Source organism: Triticum urartu, chromosome 2A (assembly GCF_056163025.1).
Source record: "Triticum urartu cultivar PI428250 chromosome 2A, HENAU_Tu73, whole genome shotgun sequence".
Taxonomy (NCBI): domain Eukaryota; kingdom Viridiplantae; phylum Streptophyta; class Magnoliopsida; order Poales; family Poaceae; genus Triticum; species Triticum urartu.
The window spans coordinates 228,254,489-228,274,246 of NC_141874.1; positions in this window are offsets into that span (position 1 = coordinate 228,254,489).

Here is a 19,758-nt window from a genome sequence, read left to right on the forward strand (position 1 = left end):
CTACCAAACTTACGGCAAGGTTTACATCAGGTCTGGTATGCAGCATAGCATACATGATAGACCCTATGGCCGAGGCATAGGGGACGACACTCATCTTTTCTCTATCTTCTGCCGTGGTCGGGCATTGAGCCGTGCTCAATCTCGTACCTTGCAATACAGGCAAGAACCCCTTCTTTGACTGATCAATTTTGAACTTCTTCAATATCTTGTCAAGGTACGTACTCTGTGAAAGACCAATGAGGCGTCTCGATCTATCTCTATAGATCTTGATGCCTAATATATAAGCAGCTTCTCCAAGGTCCTTCATTGAAAAACACTTGTTCAAGTAGGCCTTTATGCTTTCCAAGAATTCTATATCATTTCCCATCAACAGTATGTCAACCACATACAATATGAGAAATGCTACAGAGCTCCCACTCACTTTCTTGTAAATGCAGGCTTCTCCATAAGCCTGCGTAAACCCAAACGCTTTGATCATCTCATCAAAACGAATGTTCCAACTCCGAGATGCTTGCACCAGCCCATAAATCGAGCGTTGGAGCTTGCACACCTTGTCAGCATTCTTAGGATCGACAAAACCTTCCGGCTGCATCATATACAATTCTTCCTTAAGGAAACCATTAAGGAATGCCGTTTTGACGTCCATTTGCCATATCTCATAATCATAGAATGCGTCAATTGCTAACATGATTCGGACGAACTTCAGCTTCGCTACGGGTGAGAAAGTCGCATCGTAGTCAACCCCTTGAACTTGTCGATAACCCTTAGCGACAAGCCGAGCTTTATAGATGGTCACATTACCATCCGCGTCTGTCTTCTTCTTAAAGATCCATTTATTTTCTATGGCTCGCCGATCATCGGGCAAGTCAGTCAAAGTCCATACTTCATTTTCATACAAGGATCCTATCTCGGATTTCATGGCTTCCAGCCATTTGTCGGAATCCGGGCCCGCCATCGCTTCTTCTTAGTTCGAAGGTTCACCGTTGTCTAACAACATGATTTCCAAGACAGGGTTGCTGTACCACTCTGGTGCGGAACGTGTCCTCGTGGCCCTACGAAGTTCAGTAGCAACTTGATCTGAAGTTTCATGATCATCATCATCAACTTCCTCTCTAGTCGGTGCAGGCACCTCAGGAACATTTTCTTGAGCTGCGCCACTTACCGATTCAAGAGGTAATACTTCATCAAGTTCTACTTTCCTCCCACTTATTTCTTTCGAGAGAAACTCTTTCTCTAGAAAGGACCCATTCTTGGCAACAAAAATCTTGCCTTGGGATCTGAGGTAGAAGGTATACCCAATAGTTTCTTTAGGGTATCCTATGAAGACGCATTTTTCCGATTTGGGTTCGAGCTTTTCAGGTTGAAGTTTCTTGACATAAGCATCGCATTTCCAAACTTTTAGAAATGACAGCTTAGGTTTCTTCCCAAACCATAATTCATACGGTGTCGTCTCAACGGATTTCGACGGAGCCCTATTTAAAGTGAATGCGGCAGTCTCTAAAGCATAGCCCCAAAATGACAACGGTAAATCGGTAAGAGACATCATAGATCGCACCATATCTAATAGAGTGCGATTATGACGTTCGGACACACCATTACGCTGAGGTGTTCCAGGCGGCGTGAGTTGTGAAACTATTCCACATTTTCTTAAGTGTGTGCCAAATTCGTGACTCAAGTATTCTCCCCCATGATCTGATCGCAAGAACTTGATTTTCCTGTCACGTTGATTCTCAACCTCACTCTGAAATTCCTTGAACTTTTCAAAGGTCTCAAACTTGTGTTTCATTAAGTAGACATACCCATATCTACTCAAGTCATCAGTGAGGGTGAGAACATAACGATAGCCACCGCGAGCCTCAACACTCATTGGACCGCACACATCAGTATGTATGATTTCCAATAAGTTGGTTGCTCGCTCCATTGTTCCTGAGAATGGAGTCTTGGTCATTTTACCCATGAGGCATGGTTCGCACGTGTCAAATGATTCGTAATCAAGAGACTCTAAAAGTCCATCTGCATGGAGCTTCTTCATGCGTTTGACACCTATGTGACCAAGGCGGCAGTGCCACAAGTATGTGGGACTATCATTATCAACCTTACATCTTTTGGTATTCACACTATGAATATGTGTAACATTACGCTTGAGATTCATTAAGAATAAACCATTCACCATCGGAGCATGACCATAAAACATATCTCTCATATAAATAGAACAACCATTATTCTCGGATTTAAATGAGTAGCCATCTCGAATTAAACGAGATCCTGATACAATGTTCATGCTCAAAGCTGGCACTAAATAACAATTATTGAGGTTTAAAACTAATCCCGTAGGTAAATGTAGAGGCAACGTGCCGACGGCGATCACATCGACCTTGGAACCATTCCCGACGCGCATCGTCACCTCGTCCTTCGCCAGTCTCCGTTTATTCCGCAGCTCCTACTTTGAGTTACAAATGTGAGCAACCGCACCGGTATCAAATACCCAGGAGCTACTACGAGTACTGGTAAGGTATACATCAATTACATGTATATCACATATACCTTTAGTGTTGCCGGCCTTCTTGTCCGCTAAGTATTTGGGGCAGTTCCGCTTCCAGTGACCACTTCCCTTGCAATAAAAACACTCAGTCTCGGGCTTGGGTCCATTCTTTGGCTTCTTCCCGGCAGCTTGCTTACCGGGCGCGGCAACTCCCTTGTCGTCCTTCTTGAAGTTCTTTTTACCCTTGCCTTTCTTGAACTTAGTGGTTTTATTCACCATCAACACTTGATGTTCCTTTTTGATTTCCACCTCCACTGATTTCAGCATTGAATATACCTCAAGAATGGTCTTTTCCATCCCCTGCATATTAAAGTTCATCACAAAGCTCTTGTAGCTCGGTGGAAGCGACTGAAGGATTCTGTCAATGACCGCGTCATTCGGGAGATTAACTCCCAGCTGAGTCAAGCGGTTATGCAACCCAGACATTCTGAGTATGTGCTCACTGACAAAACTATTTTCCTCCATCTTACAGCTGAAGAACTTGTCGGAGACTTCATATCTCTCGACCCGGGCATGAGCTTGAAAAACCATTTTTAGCTCTTCGAACATCTCATATGCTCCGTGTCTCTCAAAACGCTTTTGGAGCCCCGGTTCTAAGCTGTAAAGCATGCCGCACTGAACGAGGGAGTAATCATCAGCACGTGACTGCCAAGCGTTCATAATGTCTTGGTTCTCTGGGACAGGCGCGTCACCTAGCGGTGCTTCTAGGACATAATCTTTCTTGGCAGCTATGAGGATGATCCTCAGGTTCCGGACCCAGTCCGTATAGTTGCTGCCATCGTCTTTCAGCTTGGTTTTCTCTAGGAACGCGTTGAAGTTGAGGACAACGTGGGCCATTTGATCTACAAGACATATTGTAAAGATTTTAGACTAAGTTCATGATAATTAAGTTCATCTAATCAAATTATTCAATGAACTCCCACTCAGATAGACATCCCTCCAGTCATCTAAGTGAAACATGATCCGAGTTAACTAGGCCGTGTCTGATCATCACGTGAGACGGACTAGTCAACATCGGTGAACATCTTAATGTTGATTGTATCTTCTATACGACTCATGCTCGACCTTTCGGTCTTCTGTGTTCCGAGGCCATGTCTGTACATGCTAGGCTCGTCAAGTCAGCCTAAGTGTATTGCGTGTGTAAATCTGGCTTACACCCGTTGTATTCGAACGTTAGAATCTATCACACCCGATCATCACGTGGTGCTTCGAAACAACGAACCTTCGCAATGGTGCACAGTTAGGGGGAACACTTTCTTGAAATTATTACGAGGGATCATCTTATTTAAGCTACCGTCGTTCTAAGCAAATAAGATGTAAAACATGATAAACATCACATGCAATCAAATAGTGACATGATATGGCCAATATCATTTGCTCCTTTTGATCTCCATCTTCGGGGCTCCATGATCATCGTTGTCACCGGCATGATACCATGATCTCCATCATCACGATCTCCATCATCGTGTCTTCTTGAAGTTGTCTCATCATCTATTACTTCTACTACTATGGCTAACGCTTTAGCAATAAAGTAAAGTAATTACATGATGTTCATGTTGACACACAGGTCATAAATAAATAAATAAAGACAACTCCTATGGCTCCTGCCGGTTGTCATACTCATCGACATGAAGTCGTGATTCCTATTACAAGAACATGATCAATCTCATACATCACATATATCATTCATCACATCCTTTTGGTCATATCACATCACACGACACATGCTGCAAAAACAAGTTAGACGTCCTCTAATTGTTGTTGCAAGTTTTTACGTGGCTGCTATAGGTTTCTAGCAAGAATGTTTCTTACCTACGCCAAAACCACAACCTGATATGCCAATTTCTATTTACCCTTCATAAGGACCCTTTTCATCGAATCCGATCTGACTAAAGTGGGAGAGACAAACACCCGCCAGCCACCTTATGCAACTAGTGCATGTCAATCGGTGGAACCAGTCTCACGTAAGCGTACGTGTAAGGTCGGTCCGGGCCGCTTCATCCCACGATGCCGCCGAATCAAGATAAGACTAGTAATGGCAAGCAAATTGACAATATCCACGCCCACAACTTCTTTGTGTTCTACTCGTGCATAGAAACTACGCATAGACCTAGCTCATGATGCCACTGTTGGGGAACGTAGCAGAATTTTAAAATTTTCTACGCATCACCAAGATCAATCTATGGAGTCATCTAGCAACGAGGGAGAGAGGAGTGCATCTACATACCCTTGTAGATCGCGCGCGGAAGCGTTGAAGAGAACGGGGTTGATGGAGTCATACTCGACGTGATCCAAATCACCGATGACCTAGTGCCGAACGGACGGCACCTCCGTGTTCAACACACGTACGGTTGGGAAGACGTCTCCTCCTTCTTGATCCAGCAAGGGGGAAGGAGAGGTTGATGAAGATCCAGCAGCACGACGGCGTGGTGGTGGATGCAGCAGGATCCCGGCAGGTGTCGGATTTCGGGTTCCGGCAGACCCTTGAGGTTCGAACACTGGGGTGCGCGCGGAGATTTCGCTTCCTACCTACCTGCACCCCTCCGCCTCGCTAAGATCTAAGCAATGGAAAGAACAACACGAATAACACAGGGTTTATATTGGTTCGGGCCACCATTGTGGTGTAATACCCTACTCCAGTGTGTGGTGTGGTGGATTGCCTCTTGGGCTGATGATGATGAACAATACAAGGAAGAACAGCCTCGGGAGGGTCTGCTCTTGGCTGGGGAGATGAACTGCTGGGAGGTGTTCAGTCACCCTTTTCTCTCTCTCTCTCTCTCTCTCTCTCTCTCTCTCTCGTCCCCCCTTTTGTTCTGTGGGTGGCTGGTCCTATTTATAGAGGCCCTGGTCCTCTTCCCAAATATCGAGCGGGAAGGGAGCCAACAATGGCGGGCTAATTTGAAGGGGGACAGCTAGTGCCAGCTATCTTGACAAAAGTAGTCTTCGCCTGCACAAAGCTCTGGTGATGACGCCGTCTTGGGCGCCATAATGACCTCCGTCTTGTAGTCCTCCTGGTCTTGGTCTTGTTGCACCGAAATGGCAACCTTTGCCTGATGCCTCGGTACTCCGCGGCTGCGCTTGCTCCCTTTGCACCAAAGAGGAAAGGAGGACGCTGCGCGGGCTGGCACCCGCCTGGCGCCTTTGGTCGTCATGACTTGCATCACGGGCACCTCATGAGGTACCCCGCCTTGATCTCTCCGCCTCCTCGCGAGCCAGCCTGATGAGGCCGTGCCTGAGGAAGCTCCGTGTCGTCTGCCCCACGAGGCTTGGCCCCTCGCGAGGGTCTTGGGTCTGTGTTGGTGAAGATGGGCCGTGCTGGGCCCCCTTTTGAGCCACGCTGCAGGCCGCAGGCAGGCAAGTCTGGGGACCCCCGTTCCTATAAAGCCGACAGTAGCCCCGGGCCCAAGGCGCGCCCGGACTTGGCCGTGCAGGGAGGCGGAAGGGCGAGGGCGAAGCGCCGTGGGCCCTAACAGCCTGCGGCCTTGGGCGCCGCATGGCGGTTGATTGGACGTGGGCGGCACTGCTCCCCCACACCTTCCTAATTTTGCGCCATGCTAGGCGGACTCGTAGTTGTACACAGCCGCTCCCCTTTCTGTCGCTCGAGCGCCCTCTGTCCTTCCTCCGCTCGAACTCCAGCTTCTGTTTTCAACCCAATCTCGAAGTTTCCCCCCCCTTTTCCATCGCCATGGCTCTGACGAAGAAGGGAAGAGGGAAGAAACCCGTGTCTCCGCCTGGTCCGCCGCCATTGGCGGCCCCCGCCGAGGGCTTAGGCAAGGTCAGCTCGGCTCTGGCCACTATCTTCAACGAGTGCGAGAGGACGACAGCCTGGCCCGCGTCCCACTCCTCCATCGACAGGACAGTCACCGAGGTCCCGTATTTCGTCGACGCCCTATGGGTGGGTCTGGTTCCTCCCTTTTCTGATTTCTTCAATGTCGTGCTTTCCCACTATCAGATCCACATGATGCATCTGGGTCCTGAATCCATCACCCTCCTTTCGGTATTCGCCTTTGTTTGCGAGGCTATGATGGGCATCCTCCCTTCGATTGCCTTGCTGCGCCACTTCTTCTCGCTGCGCCTTGTCGACCCTACCCAATGTTGGGCATGCGTGAGCTTCGTTGCCGCGTCTGAGACTGCGGCCTCGGGGATAGACTTCAAGCTCCCCCCGCCCGCGGCTGGGTTCCGCGAGCGGTGGCTGTATGTGGACGCAGGGGTGCCCAGCCCCCTGCTATCGAAGCCAACTTCGCCTGCTGTCCCCAATTCGGGCTGGGGCCAGGAGACACTTGAGAGCCCCGGCTCGTCTTCGTCTGGCACCGCTTCGCGTTCTTGAGGTCGCTCGGCGTGACAGCGCCCAAGGTGGTGAAGGAGTTCCTGTTACGCCGCGTTGCTCCTCTCCAACGCCACTCCTGCCGGATGTGGACCTTCAGGGGGCGCGATGATCGTATGAGGCTCCAGGAAGAGGACTTGACTCCTGAAGTGCTGAGGACAGCGCTCTTGACCCTGACTGGGGACCCCAACCCTGGCAGCATCCCGTAGGGGGGGCCTTGCTGTACCTCTGCCAGAGCAGGGGTGATTTTGTGAAGCAGATGCCTGTCTTTGATGAGTGGGGGCCGTGCCCCGCCGGCCTCCAGGGGCCTCGTGAGAACCCAGTGGTGGTGACCGCCCTTCTAGTCGGCCAAGGCGGCTCTTCCTCGAGCGGCGGAGCAGGGAGGCATGAGGCGCCAGAGGCCGAGGGGGCTCCCGGCGGGGTGACGGCACCGGGAGATGCTCATGAGGGAGCGGCTCTCGGGGCCCGTGCCGCTGAGGCTGAGGGCGACGAGCAGCTGCTCTCAGCGCTTGTGAGTGAGGCCCCTGAGGCTCCGGCTGCTTCCCTTAACGAGGCGATTGGCAGCGCGCATCGGGCAGGCACCCCTGACGCAGATCGCCTTGATGCTCCGTCTTCGTCGCAGGTTGATCCCTGCGCCCAACTCTTGGGCCGCTTCCGCATGGACTTTGAGGCCCTCCGGAAGAGAAGGGAGGCCCTGGGCGACGATTACCCTTGTCGCCTGCTGAAGCGTAGGAAGTACTTCGCCACTGATGAGTAAGCCTTCTCCTTTTCCAGCTCCCGATCCTTCTGTTGCTTTTACTAACCCTTGCTCCGCAGCCCCCTTCTAGCTGAGCTCGCGGAGACGGCTGAGGTGCCGTCCCCCCTTGGCTTCGCCCCCTCCATCGCCCTCAAGCGCCCCGAGCAGCAGAGCCCTTGTGGTGAGGGCGATCGAAGAGGCGGACCGTCCCGAGGCGCATCGTGGCCCTGCGCACCTCGCGATCCTCTTCCGCAGGCCTTCTCATGGCATAGCCAGCCTACCGTGGGCTTCCCGCCTGGTCGTGGACTGTGATTGGCTGAGGCGCTCCTTGCGCTCTTCCTCTGGGGACGGGCTGGCCCCAGGTCGGGCTTCTGGCGCGGCGTGCCCGACCGTCGCGAGGGTGCCAGCCCCCAGCTCGGAGGGGGGTGCTGATTCGTGGCCCCCGGTGCTTGCTTGGGGCAGATGATGGCGTGGAAGACGTGCTCGAGCGCGCTTGGGAGCGTCGCGCTCTCCGCCAAGGATTCTTTCGAAGGGCGGCTGACGCGGTAAGCCTGCTTGGTGAGGAGCTTGCTGATGAAGATGCGCGCCTTGAGGCCGAGGGCCTGCGCCTGGCTGCAGAGAGGCGCGAGCTGGAGGGCGCCATCGCCCTTGCGCGCCGCCAGCGCGATCTTGACGACGCAGAGACCAAGGCATCGCTGGTGGCCTCTCGGGAGGCTCGATCTTGGGCTGCTGAGGAGGCTCGGGAAGCTAACCGGCGGCGTACGGTGGCGGAGGAGCGGGCTCGGGAGCTCCTGGCCTGGTGCCACTCACTGGAGGAGCAGGTGGAGCTACGCGAGGCAACCCTCGCGTCGATGTAGGTGGCCTTTGGCGACTCAGCAGAGCTCCAGAAGCGTGAGGAGGCGCTGACGTTGGAAGCCACCGAACGTACCCGCGAGTACGAGCGTCTGGAGACGAGGGAGTGCTTGGTGACGCAGGCGGAGGATGATGTCGCTGCACAGGAAGCCCACGTCCTGGAGGAGGTCGGACGCCGAGTGGCAATGGCGCATTTGAACCTCGAGCACGAGTTCGAGGAGAAGCTGGGGTTGATCCGGGCCAAGGCTGAAGGCAGGACTGCTGCCTTGAAAGCCAAGCTGGAGGGGGCGACATGGCAGGCTGATGCTTTCCGGGCCGCCCTTGAGGTGGCGCAAGGTGAGTTAACCACCTCCCAGGCCGAGGTGCTCCTTCTTTGCCAGCGGGTGGAGGAGGCTGAGGCCGTCGCGCGCCAGAATGCGGATGAGATACGTCAGCGGCGGATCCTGGAGCATGAGCACGGCCCCATGCTCTCCACGCTCCGGGAGAGAGCCAACACAGCCTTGGGCAACATCTGCGAGGTGGCTGTTGGCGAGCCGCATGCAGTCAACTATGCCAGCAATCTTCAGTTCTTCACTGACGTGGTGACGTAGCTGGAGGCGCGGTCGGTCAGGGCTGACAGGTTGGTGGAGGAGAGGAGCCGCGCCCTGCTCGGGCGTGCCTTTTCTCGCGTGTTCAGCCATCTCCAGCACATGGATCCCCACTTCGATTTCGACGCCGCCATCGCCCCAGTCCCCCAGGCCGTCCGAGGCGACCTGGCGCGCTGGGTGGAAGACAATGTGGATGCTCTTATCAGGGCCTTCGCTTCTGACAACGACGGCGTGGTCGTGGCTGCCGACGAGGGCGGTGCGGCGCACGGCCCTGACGCCACTGGCGGCGACGCGAACAGCGATGGCGAGTCCGGCGGCGCCAGCAGCGGCTCGGGTGGTGCTCTTGAGGACGCATTGGGGGATTTATCCGACTGATTGTGCATCGTTCCTACTTCCTTGCCCTGCATGAATAGAACTCAGGTTTTGGCCTGATGGTGGTGAGAGCATTTGGGAGGGGGAGCCCCTTATGTAAAACTTGTGTTCATCATATAAGTAGTCGCTACATTGCCCATGCGCCCGCACCAAGTGGTTGGCTTAAGCGACGCGCTGGCCGGCCAGTTTACCTTGGTCCCGTGCTGGCCCTGAGGCAGCCTGTGGGAGGTTGTGGTGTCCCGAGTGTTCCCTGATTGGATCCGTAGGACCTGTAGCAAAACACCCTCCTGAGAGGACGCGGCGGCGGCAGTCTGGGTTGCGCGCAAGCTAGGCCTGACCCGGCTCGTGAGGGGCTCACGAGGGGAGGCAGCTGAGGCGAAGTGGTAACCAAAACGCGAGAAATTGCTCGAACGAGACTAAGCACCCCTTCCCCGAACACACGCAAATCTCAAATTCGAATCCAACTTGAATCCAGCGGGGGAAAGCGACAATCAAAGGGAAAAACAACGAAAGCAGACAAAAGGCCGCGTCCGGCACCTAATCTAGTCTTGGACGTCTTCTCGCCAGGGCGGAGCTAAGTGCTGCCACTGGGCGTGGGAGGGAGCCCCAGGGCCTGAGGCCGGCACCCCTGAGACCCCGGGGCGTGTACAGCCCCACTCATTATTACGTGAGAGTGTCACGGGGCGGCGAGCTTCACAGGCACTGGGCCTTCTTCACAGGTACTGGCCTTGCTTCATATCGCCAGATGAGGGCCCCGCCTTGCGCCACACTCTAGTGCCATCAGCAATGACCGGAAACCAGGACGCCGCCCGATGGGGTAGAGCGGTCGCTAGCGGTTCCCCCGATGACCACGGGTCCTCCGCCAGGGGCAGGCCCTGAGGCACCTCCCCAGCAGAGGGCCTACCTCCTGAGAACACCTTGCTCCGAACGCCGCGGTGGTGATGTCAGATCTCAGCCCCTCTCCTGCAGCCCCCTGCGCCCTCCTCCCAAGGGGTAGGAGACTGTGGGAGCGGAGCCGCTGCTCGCTGTGGCGACCTGCACCTCCTGCAATCCATGGTTAGCGTATGCCTGTTCCTGAAGAATTAGCGGTACCCGATAATCGTTGCCTCCAGCGTGGCCAGTGGGACCGTCCCGGGGCTCCTGGAAAGGCTCAACTTCTAGTGCCTCATCCCCCCAGCTTGGGCTGAGGAGCGAGCCTTGTTCGCTCTCGTGAGGGTGTCCTTGGTCCATCATGAGGGGCACGTATTCCTCTGGCGCCGTCATCCCGAAGGCCACGCCGTAGTGCTCCGCGTGCCATGCGGTCCTGCCTGATGCGCCCACCGTGGGGTGGCAGCGCGGCTGTCCACTCGAGCCGCGGGTTGCGTCGAGTCCTTCTTCTTCATGGACCGGGAGCGGGGGCAGTGCCGCCGCCGGTCCAGTGCTGACAGCTTCACTGGCGTTGGAGTAGCCATGGAGCCCGCGGGCGCGCGGAGCCCCCGCGCGGGCCGCCCTGGGCTTGAGATGGGAGCTGGGTGCAGAAGGGGTGAGCCCCCGAGGCGGCGAAGCCCAGGAGCTCTGCCACCCGCTCCAGCAGCATGTCGCGGCCGCCCTCTAGCAGCCTGTACTGCAGCAGCTCTCGGGCCACCGTGAGCGCGGCCCTCGAGTTCGCCTGCTCCCGGCGGGTGTACGGTGCCGTGGTCGCGCCGTGATTGGAGGCCCTTGCTGCCGACCGTGCCTGCTGCGGTGTGAGAGCTGTTGAAGCCTGTCCGCGTCGCCCGCGGCCCGCAGCGCCCTGCGGACCGCGAGCTGCCTGGGGCATGGGGTCGCCCGAGGCGAGCGGCTCTGCGCGAGCGGGCCACGCCGCCCATGGATCTGGGTTGCCCGCCTGGTCGCCGGACATGGTGATGACGACGCGACAGGGCACGAAGCGGTAGAAGGTGGATTCCGACGCACCCCTACCTGGCACGCCAAATGTCGGATTTTGGGTTTCGGCAGACCCTTGAGGTTCGAACACTGGGGTGCGTGTGGAGATTTCTCTTCCTACCTACCTGCACCCCTCCGCCTCGCTAAGATCTAAGCAATGGAAAGAACAACACGAATGACACAGGGTTTATACTGGTTCGGGCCACCGTTGTGGTGTAATACCCTACTCCAGTGTGTGGTGTGGTGGATTGCCTCTTGGGCTGATGATGATGAACAATACAAGGAAGAACAGCCTCGGGAGGGTCTGCTCTTGGCTGGGGAGATGAACTGCTGGGAGGTGTTCAGTCACCCTTTTCTCTCTCTCTCTCTCTCTCTCTCTCTCTCTCTCTTTCTCGTCCCCCCTTTTGTTCTGTGGGTGGCTGGTCCTATTTATAGAGGCCCTGGTCCTCTTCCCAAATATCGAGCGGGAAGGGAGCCAACAATGGCGGGCTAATTTGAAGGTGGACAGCTAGTGCCAGCTATCCTGACAAAAGTAGTCTTCGCCTGCTGTCGTGGAATTGTCACGGCAGATGTCCTCTTGCAAGGACTTAGTCATGGAGCCATCGCAACTAGGAAGCTTAAAGGGTTTAATCGGGACAAAGGACATGAGAGGTTTATACTAGTTCAGCCCCTTACGGTGAAGGAAGGCCTACATCTAGTTGGGTTGGTATTGCTTGAGGTTTCGATGACCAGGGAGCGAGATATGCTATGCCTGGCTCTCGATCAGTTGTTTTCTTGCCCTTAAGCCGCCGACGGGTCGTCCCCTTATATACACGGGTTGACGCCCTGCGGCCTACAGAGTCCCGGCCGGCTCATAGATAGTCTCCAGTTCGGTGACTAGTTAATTCTACCTTATGATACAAGTCATGCCATCATGGCGGTTTACCACTATGGGCCTTAAGTCGCCTGTGGGCTTTAGACCCTTTATTGAACCGCCATCTTCATGCTTGATCTTGGGCTTCTTCTGATGAGTCCCTCTTTGCGTAACCCGGATCCTCCTGGGCGGCTTACACAAATAGTTATATCCCCAACATTACGCCCCAGATTGATTTGAACCGGTTCACGTCAATCTTAAAATACCTTAAGAAACAAGCCTTCAGTCTTCTTGTCTACGCAAAGGTTTTAACCCACCATGACGTCATCTTCTGGATCCGCGTTAACCCGTCGTGACATCATCTTCAATTAAATTCATATTTTACTCCATCATATCTTCCAACGAATCTTTGCCTTTACTGACCATTCCGAAAAACGAGGCGTCGGGGTCGCTGGATAATGATGTTCGGTCCCCTCGTTTCTCGTGCCGTCAGTCGGCCCTTCCTTATAAATAGGTGCGACCTAGGTCTTTCCCATTCTCCTTCCTCAGTCGTCTTCCTCCTCGCACTGTTTCTCTGCCGCTCGAGCTCTGCCGCCGCCGCCGCAGATTTCCTCATCTTCTCCAACTCAGGCCGCTGCATCAACCTGACTTGACCAGAGAAACGCGACGGAACCCTGCAACAGCTCTGCATCCGTAAGTCCTTTTCCTTCCCTGCTTTTAGATCTGCATTGCGGCCTCCCGAGTTCGTCGGTGTTCATCGCCGCCCGTTGCAAACCCTTGATAGTTTTCCTCCTCAGTGCTCCTTTTTGATCTTTAGACAGTTAGAACTACTACGGCGGCTGTTCCGCACCCATCTCGAATAGAAATAGATCTCATTTCCCTTGTTTAAAGGCCTCTTTCAAGTGTATGAACTTCTCTGCACTGGTTTTAGGTCTAGAAATTTTTCTTTTCAGAACGATCGTTTGATCCAAAATAATAGCTGCAACTTGTGAAACCTGTTTGTTCCACACTTAGCCAAAAAACGACATCTATCGACTCTATTTCAGCCATAGTAGTTCATGTGACTGGTTTAAGATAATACTGACTGTCAGCACTGCCTGCTTTTGGCGACTTAAGACAATTTTCATCATCGTTAATACTTGCAGCTGTTTAAACATTATCACACAACCACCTGTATGTCATTAGGCCCCTACTTAAGCTGCCATCTCAGACAACCCAATAATACTTATTCTCCGGGTTATAATAAACTGGAAAATTTCCTTTATCTTGTTGTAGGCTTCAATTTACTCAATGGCACCCAAAGCTGTTAAACCTCCGATTACCTGCAACTGGGTCCCATCCATTGTTACGGAGAGCAAACTGTCAGAGTTTGTGAAGTCCGGCCATCTGCCCAAGAAGGACGTCATGTCTTATCGTGCTCCTGACCCGTCTGAAGAGAAACCTCAACCCAAGGAAGGGGAGGTGATCATTTTTACCGATCACATGAGCCGGGGATTCGCTCCTCCCGGTTCAAAATTCTTTAGAGACGTTTTGCACTTCTTTGACTTAAGACCTCAAGACATCGGGCCCAACTCCATGTCAAATATCTGCAACTTTCAAGTTTTCTATGAGGTTTACCTTGGAGAAGAACCCAGCCTACTCCTGTTCAGGGAATTGTTCTATTTGAACCGGCAGAATGAACGGGCCAACGGGCCCAGTCTGGAGCTTGGTGGCATATCAATTCAAAGGCGGAGAGACTGCCTGTTCCCTTATGCTGAATTGCCGAGTCATCCAAAGGACTGGAACCAGACATGGTTCTACTGCCAAGATACTTCTCCGGCTGGCGAAAATCCACTGCCCGGCTTCCGCGCATTGCGCCTTGAACCTACTCACCCGTTGCCGGATAAGTTTACAGCTATTGAACGCCTGCCACTCACCCCCAAAATCAAGAGGATTAAAGCTCTTTTAGGGAACGACTTAGATGGCATTGACTTGGTCCGAGTCTGGATTGCTTGGAGAATAATTCCGTTAAGCCACCGCCCTGGCTTAATGTGTAATTATTCAGGCGAGAAGAATGACCCTCAACGTCATAACCCTGACGACTTACCAGATGACGTAGTGGAAGCTACAACTCAGTCCTTGTTGAAAGAGGACACAGTGAATAGTAATGCCTTCGGCTTACTACCTTTTTGCCAGAAGAACCCGACCCCTGCAGTAAGTTTCCAGCCATCGGGTTATGTTTTATCATGTTAGGCTGTATTCTTACGCATAACCAGTTATAACCTTTTACAGGCAAATGATAGCTTCTGGAACACGCAATATGACCATGAGGCGGCCAAGAAAGCCAGGGCGGCCAAGAGAGCCGAAAAGAAAACCACCAAGCCCACCACCTCAAGGAAAAGGAAGCCAAGCGCCTCTGAGCTGTTTCAGCTTGATGATACTGATGATAATGAGGAAGAGGTAACCTTTGAAATTCCCTTTCTCCTTTATTTCTACCTTACTGATGCTAACCTTCTTTCAGGAAGACACGGGCAACAGCCAACCCGTCGAGGAAGAGGTAATTGTAATCTCCTCCGACTTCGAGCTTCAGCTGCGTCAGAAAATTCAAAGAGTAACCCAGAAAGTAAGATTTTCACATCCTTTGGCTTAACAAGATCCTGACTTTCTTTTGAAGCGACAAAATTATGAGAGCCGGAGGCAGACCCGGACCAGCAAAGACGCGGAACTCTCCTCCGGCTTACCTGATGTGACCAGGAAACGCCAGACTGAGGTTATCTCCGATTTACACCTTCTTTTTCCTTTGGCAGGCTTCATTTGTTAGCCTCTCAATTATTCTGACTCCAACTATCAGGATATTTCACCTTCCTGCAGTGAGTCTATGCAGTCCAACATGCCAGCCTTCAAAACTGCTCCCGGGTAATAAACTTGTTGTACCTTATGCTTTATTTTACTCATATTTGCTGTATTTAACTTGTCTACCTTTTCCATAGTGTGCAAGTAAAGCCCAGCAAAAGGGCAAAAAAGAATAAGCCGCCCCAAGAGCCGGTTGTGACTGAACCAGAGTTGGGCACAACTACTCCTGATGCCTCTACTCACGAGCCGCCGCCTCAACTGTCTCATGATGTTCCTATATCTTCCTCTGACCCGCCTACTGAACAAACCCTCAACGATTCTGGTAACCCGGAGGCTCCTAGCCCTGTCAAGGCAAATGATCAGGAAGTTGAAATTCTCAAGACTCAGTTTGTTGAGCCGGCACAGCCGTCTGCACTTGCCAAGTGTTCTAAAAAGGAATTGGTGGAACGCCGAAAGGCCAAGCTGGATGTCGCTGACTATACTCATTTGAGTATTGGAGAGATTGTCTCCGGCTATATCAATCAAGTACAAAGCAGCCGTGACCTGGAAATTGACATGGTGAAGCAGATACAACAAAAATCTGAGGTATGACTTATACTAGCTTACTTTCAATCACACTTACTGTACCAGCCCCCAAGTCTATTGCTTATGAATAAATATGATGTAGACTTAGAAAAATTGTTAGAGCTACTTATCCGGCTTAAATAAAAAAAAATTGAACCGGGTGTAACACAATACCTTTAACTTGCGATATACATTAGCCCCCAAGTGTCAAAAATCTTTGCTTGCAAAGTGCTTGGGACTTTATAGTACTTACCGTAACTTTTACTACTATCTGGTGCAATGCAGGCCGCCATAAGTAAATTTGAATTGGAGATTGCTGATTTGAAGAATCACCTGGCAACCTAGGAAAGTGAAATTGAAAAGGCCAACTCCAAATTTGAATTCAGCGTCTCTGAACAAGAGAAGTTGAAGCAAAATTTTCAATCAGAGAAGAAAACTTGGGCTGATGAAAAGGCTGCACTGGTGACCCAGGCCGAGACAGCAGAGGCATCGCTTGCGGAAGCAATGGCCGAACTGTCCGACTTAAAGCGCCAGATATCTCAAATGGTTTCAGCAATCTTCGGTGAGTGACTTATCCAAACCTTAAACACTGCAAAACTCCTTGAATGACCATTTCAGTTGTCTCCTCTGACTCACCTTATGCTTAATAACGCAGGCCCCAGGAGCACAAATCTTAAGCAGAACATGGTGATCAAGCTGAAGGCGGTTTATACTCTGGTGGAACAACTCTACACCAGGTCACAACATGCTCTGGCCGTTGTGGCTTTATCAAACGATGTTCCTTATCTCCTGCAAGATGTGCTGAAGTGGCTTGCTGTGCTACCTCAGCAAATCCAAGAGTTAAGACGAGCATCTGCAAGAGCCGGAGCTATAGCCGCATTGAGCCGGGCCAAGGCGTGGCTTCCATAACTAGACCCCGCTGACATTGCTCTTGGGTATCCAAGTTTAAAGGAAGATGGCACCGTATTTAATGATAAGGATTTCACTGCCTGTGTGAAGGATATACGTCCGGTGGCTACTCTTATTGGGAACGATACTGACCTCACCAAGTGTCAGCCGGGTTATGACAAGGAGAACCGGAGAATCCCCATGCCACATTACGATGATGTCAGCTTGATCCCTCCAACCCGTAAGCACACCTTTGCTCCTGAAGTCGACCCAACCGGTTTAATAGATGATGAAGCTGAGTTTGAAGCCTTGAGTGGCATTGACTGGGCCTCATCATCCTTCTAGGACAAAGCAGCCGGCGGAGAGACGGAGAAGGATAACCCGGGGGCTTCAAGTCAACCCCAAGAGTAGCTTGTCAGGCACCACCTGCTTATGTCATTGTAGAAAACAATGCATCATTCAGACTCGGGGAGTCTTGTAACAAAGTAAAAGATACCTTGAGTTTTGCTATGCCTTTGCGCATGCTTATGGCCCTTAATACTTGCATAAGCCGCCGCCATTATTCTCTTTGTAGTTTGTATGAATCTGTTATGTCCTTTGCAAAAATACCTTGCATTGCCCTGTAGTGCTCACAACTGTTTTTCCGGCTTATATAAACCAACCCCTGAGGGTAAACTTAACTCCTGAAAATTGGCACATATAAGTTCACCTGGTTCTTAACAACCTGATGTAACTAACATTAATTCTGGAAGACTGTAATGTATTCCATTGTATTTTCAAGAGGGTCACAAGATACCTAATGTTGGCACTTGTAAAATATGATGAACAAAATTCAAGGGTTTCTGATTCGAATACGATCAGTGACCCATTCCAAAGGGGTTGAGCTAAGATTCAGATACGATCTGTTAGCCCCCAGTGGCTGTGGCGATGCCAATCAAGTGGGTATCGACAACTATGTTCTCTTTGGTTTGAATACGACCTATGTTTGAACAGGAAGCCCCCAAGTGACCATAAGAGTTGTTTAATGATGCTGATTCGAATACGATCCACGTCAGACCCAAAAGGAGTTAAGCTATGATTCAGATATGATCAAGAAGCCCCCAAGTGGGTTTGGCAGTATGCCGATCAAACGGGTATCGACAGCTATGTTCTCTTTGGTTCGAATATGACCTATGTTTGAACAGGAAGCCCCCAAGTGATCAACGGCTAGATTCAGATATGATCATAAGCCGGACCAAAGGAAAGCCGGATTCAGATATGATCCGCTTCTCCTTGGTTATCTCCACCACCTGTCAAGGAAAAACACATAAACCTTTTTTGGGAGTGGAAAAAAGGACAGAGGTCCTGCTTTATTGCTTTATATAATATACATAGTATAAGTATATACACATTAGAGCTGACGGCTCAAGTATAATAAGGCCGAAGATGGGCGATATTCCACAGCCGACGAGTCTCCTCCTCCGACTTACGTGAGTCTTTATGCTCTCGAACGTCGATAAGGTGGTATGATCCATTGTTCAGATTCTTGCTGACCACAAAGGGTCCTTCCCAAGGAGGGGATAGCTTGTGTATGTTAGATTGATCCTGGATGAGTCGGAGCACTAAGTTGCCTTCCTGAAAGGTTCTGGACTTAACCCAGCGGCTGTGGTAGCGACGCAGGTCTTGTTGGTAAATCGCCGAGCGGGCTATTGCCAAGTCTCGCTCTTCATCCAACAGGTCAAGTGCATCTTGCCGAGCTTTTTCATTGTCTTCCTCAACATAAGCCGCCACACGGGGTGAATCGTGACGGATGTCACTTGGCAGGACCGCCTCTGCTCCATACACCATAAAGAAAGGCGTGTAACCCGTAGATCTGTTAGGGGTAGTATTGATGCTCCAGAGTACAGAAGATAACTCCTCCACCCAACAACCCGGCATCCGCTGTAAAGGGACCAAGAGCCGGGGCTTGATACCCTTCAAGATTTCTTGATTGGCTCGTTCTGCTTGGCCATTTGATTGAGGGTGAGCTACAACTGAAACGTCAAGCCGGATATGCTCTCGTTGACAGAACTCTTTCATAGCTCCTTTGGAAAGGTTAGTACCATTATCAGTTATGATGCTGTGTGGAAAACCAAAGCGAAAAATCACCTTTTTCATAAACTGACTGCTGTGGCTGCATCACACTTACTGACTGGCTTCGCCTCCACCCACTTTGTGAACTTGTCAACTGCCACCAAGAGGTGAGTCTTTTTATCCTTAGATCTCTTGAAAGGCCCGACCATATCAAGCCCCCAGACTGCAAACGGCCAGGTAATTGGAATCATCCTTAACTCTTGAGACGGCACATGGGCTCGTCGTGAGAATTTCTGACATCTGTCACATTTACTGACCAGGTCTTCCGCATCAGCATGAGCTGTCAGCCAATAGAACCCATGACGGAAGGCTTTGAATAGTGCTGCCATCGGAACAACCCCCAAGCACGCCATCTTGAACTTGATACAACGAATCTGTTGAGCCGGCGGATGAATTATCGTCAGAGAGGACGGCCGGCTCACCATCACCTTCCGATCCTTCAGGAAGTTCACCTCCATGGATGCAACCCACAAAGGCACGCTTCACAACGGGTTGAGCTCGGGCGGATTTCGCACGCTGAGCCGTCTCGACGAGGTCGGTGCAGCTGTCCGGCTCAGGGCCTGGCTCACCAATCCGGCCGATGAAGACATGAATTCCGTCAAAGGGGACCCGGTAGCCGTACTCAATTGAACCGGCGTCAGGGCCCCAGCCTTTGTCGTCGATGTAGATCTTGCCGCGACGACTCTTGGTCATCCGGCCAACTGCGTATCCCTCGAGCCCTTCGAAGCTGCCCTTCAAGAACTCGAATCCACCGTGCACTGGCCCCACGGTGGGCGCCAACTGTCGTGGAATTGTCACGGCAGATGTCCTCTTGCAAGGACTTAGTCGTGGAGCCATCGCAACTAGGAAGCTTAAATGGGTTAATCGGGACAAAGGACACGAGAGGTTTATACTAGTTCAGCCCCTTACGGTGAAGGAAGGCCTACATCTAGTTGGGTTGGTATTGCTTGAGGTTTCGATGACCAGGGAGCGAGATACGCTATGCCTGGCTCTCGATCAGTTGTTTTCTTGCCCTTAAGCTGCCGACGGGTCGTCCCCTTATATACACGGGTTGACGCCCTGCGGCCTACAGAGTCCTGGCCGGCTCATAGACAGTCTCCGGCTCGGTGACTAGTTAATTCTACCTTATGATACAAGTCATGCCATCATGGCTGTTTACCACTATGGGCCTTAAGTCGCCTGTGGGCTTTAGAC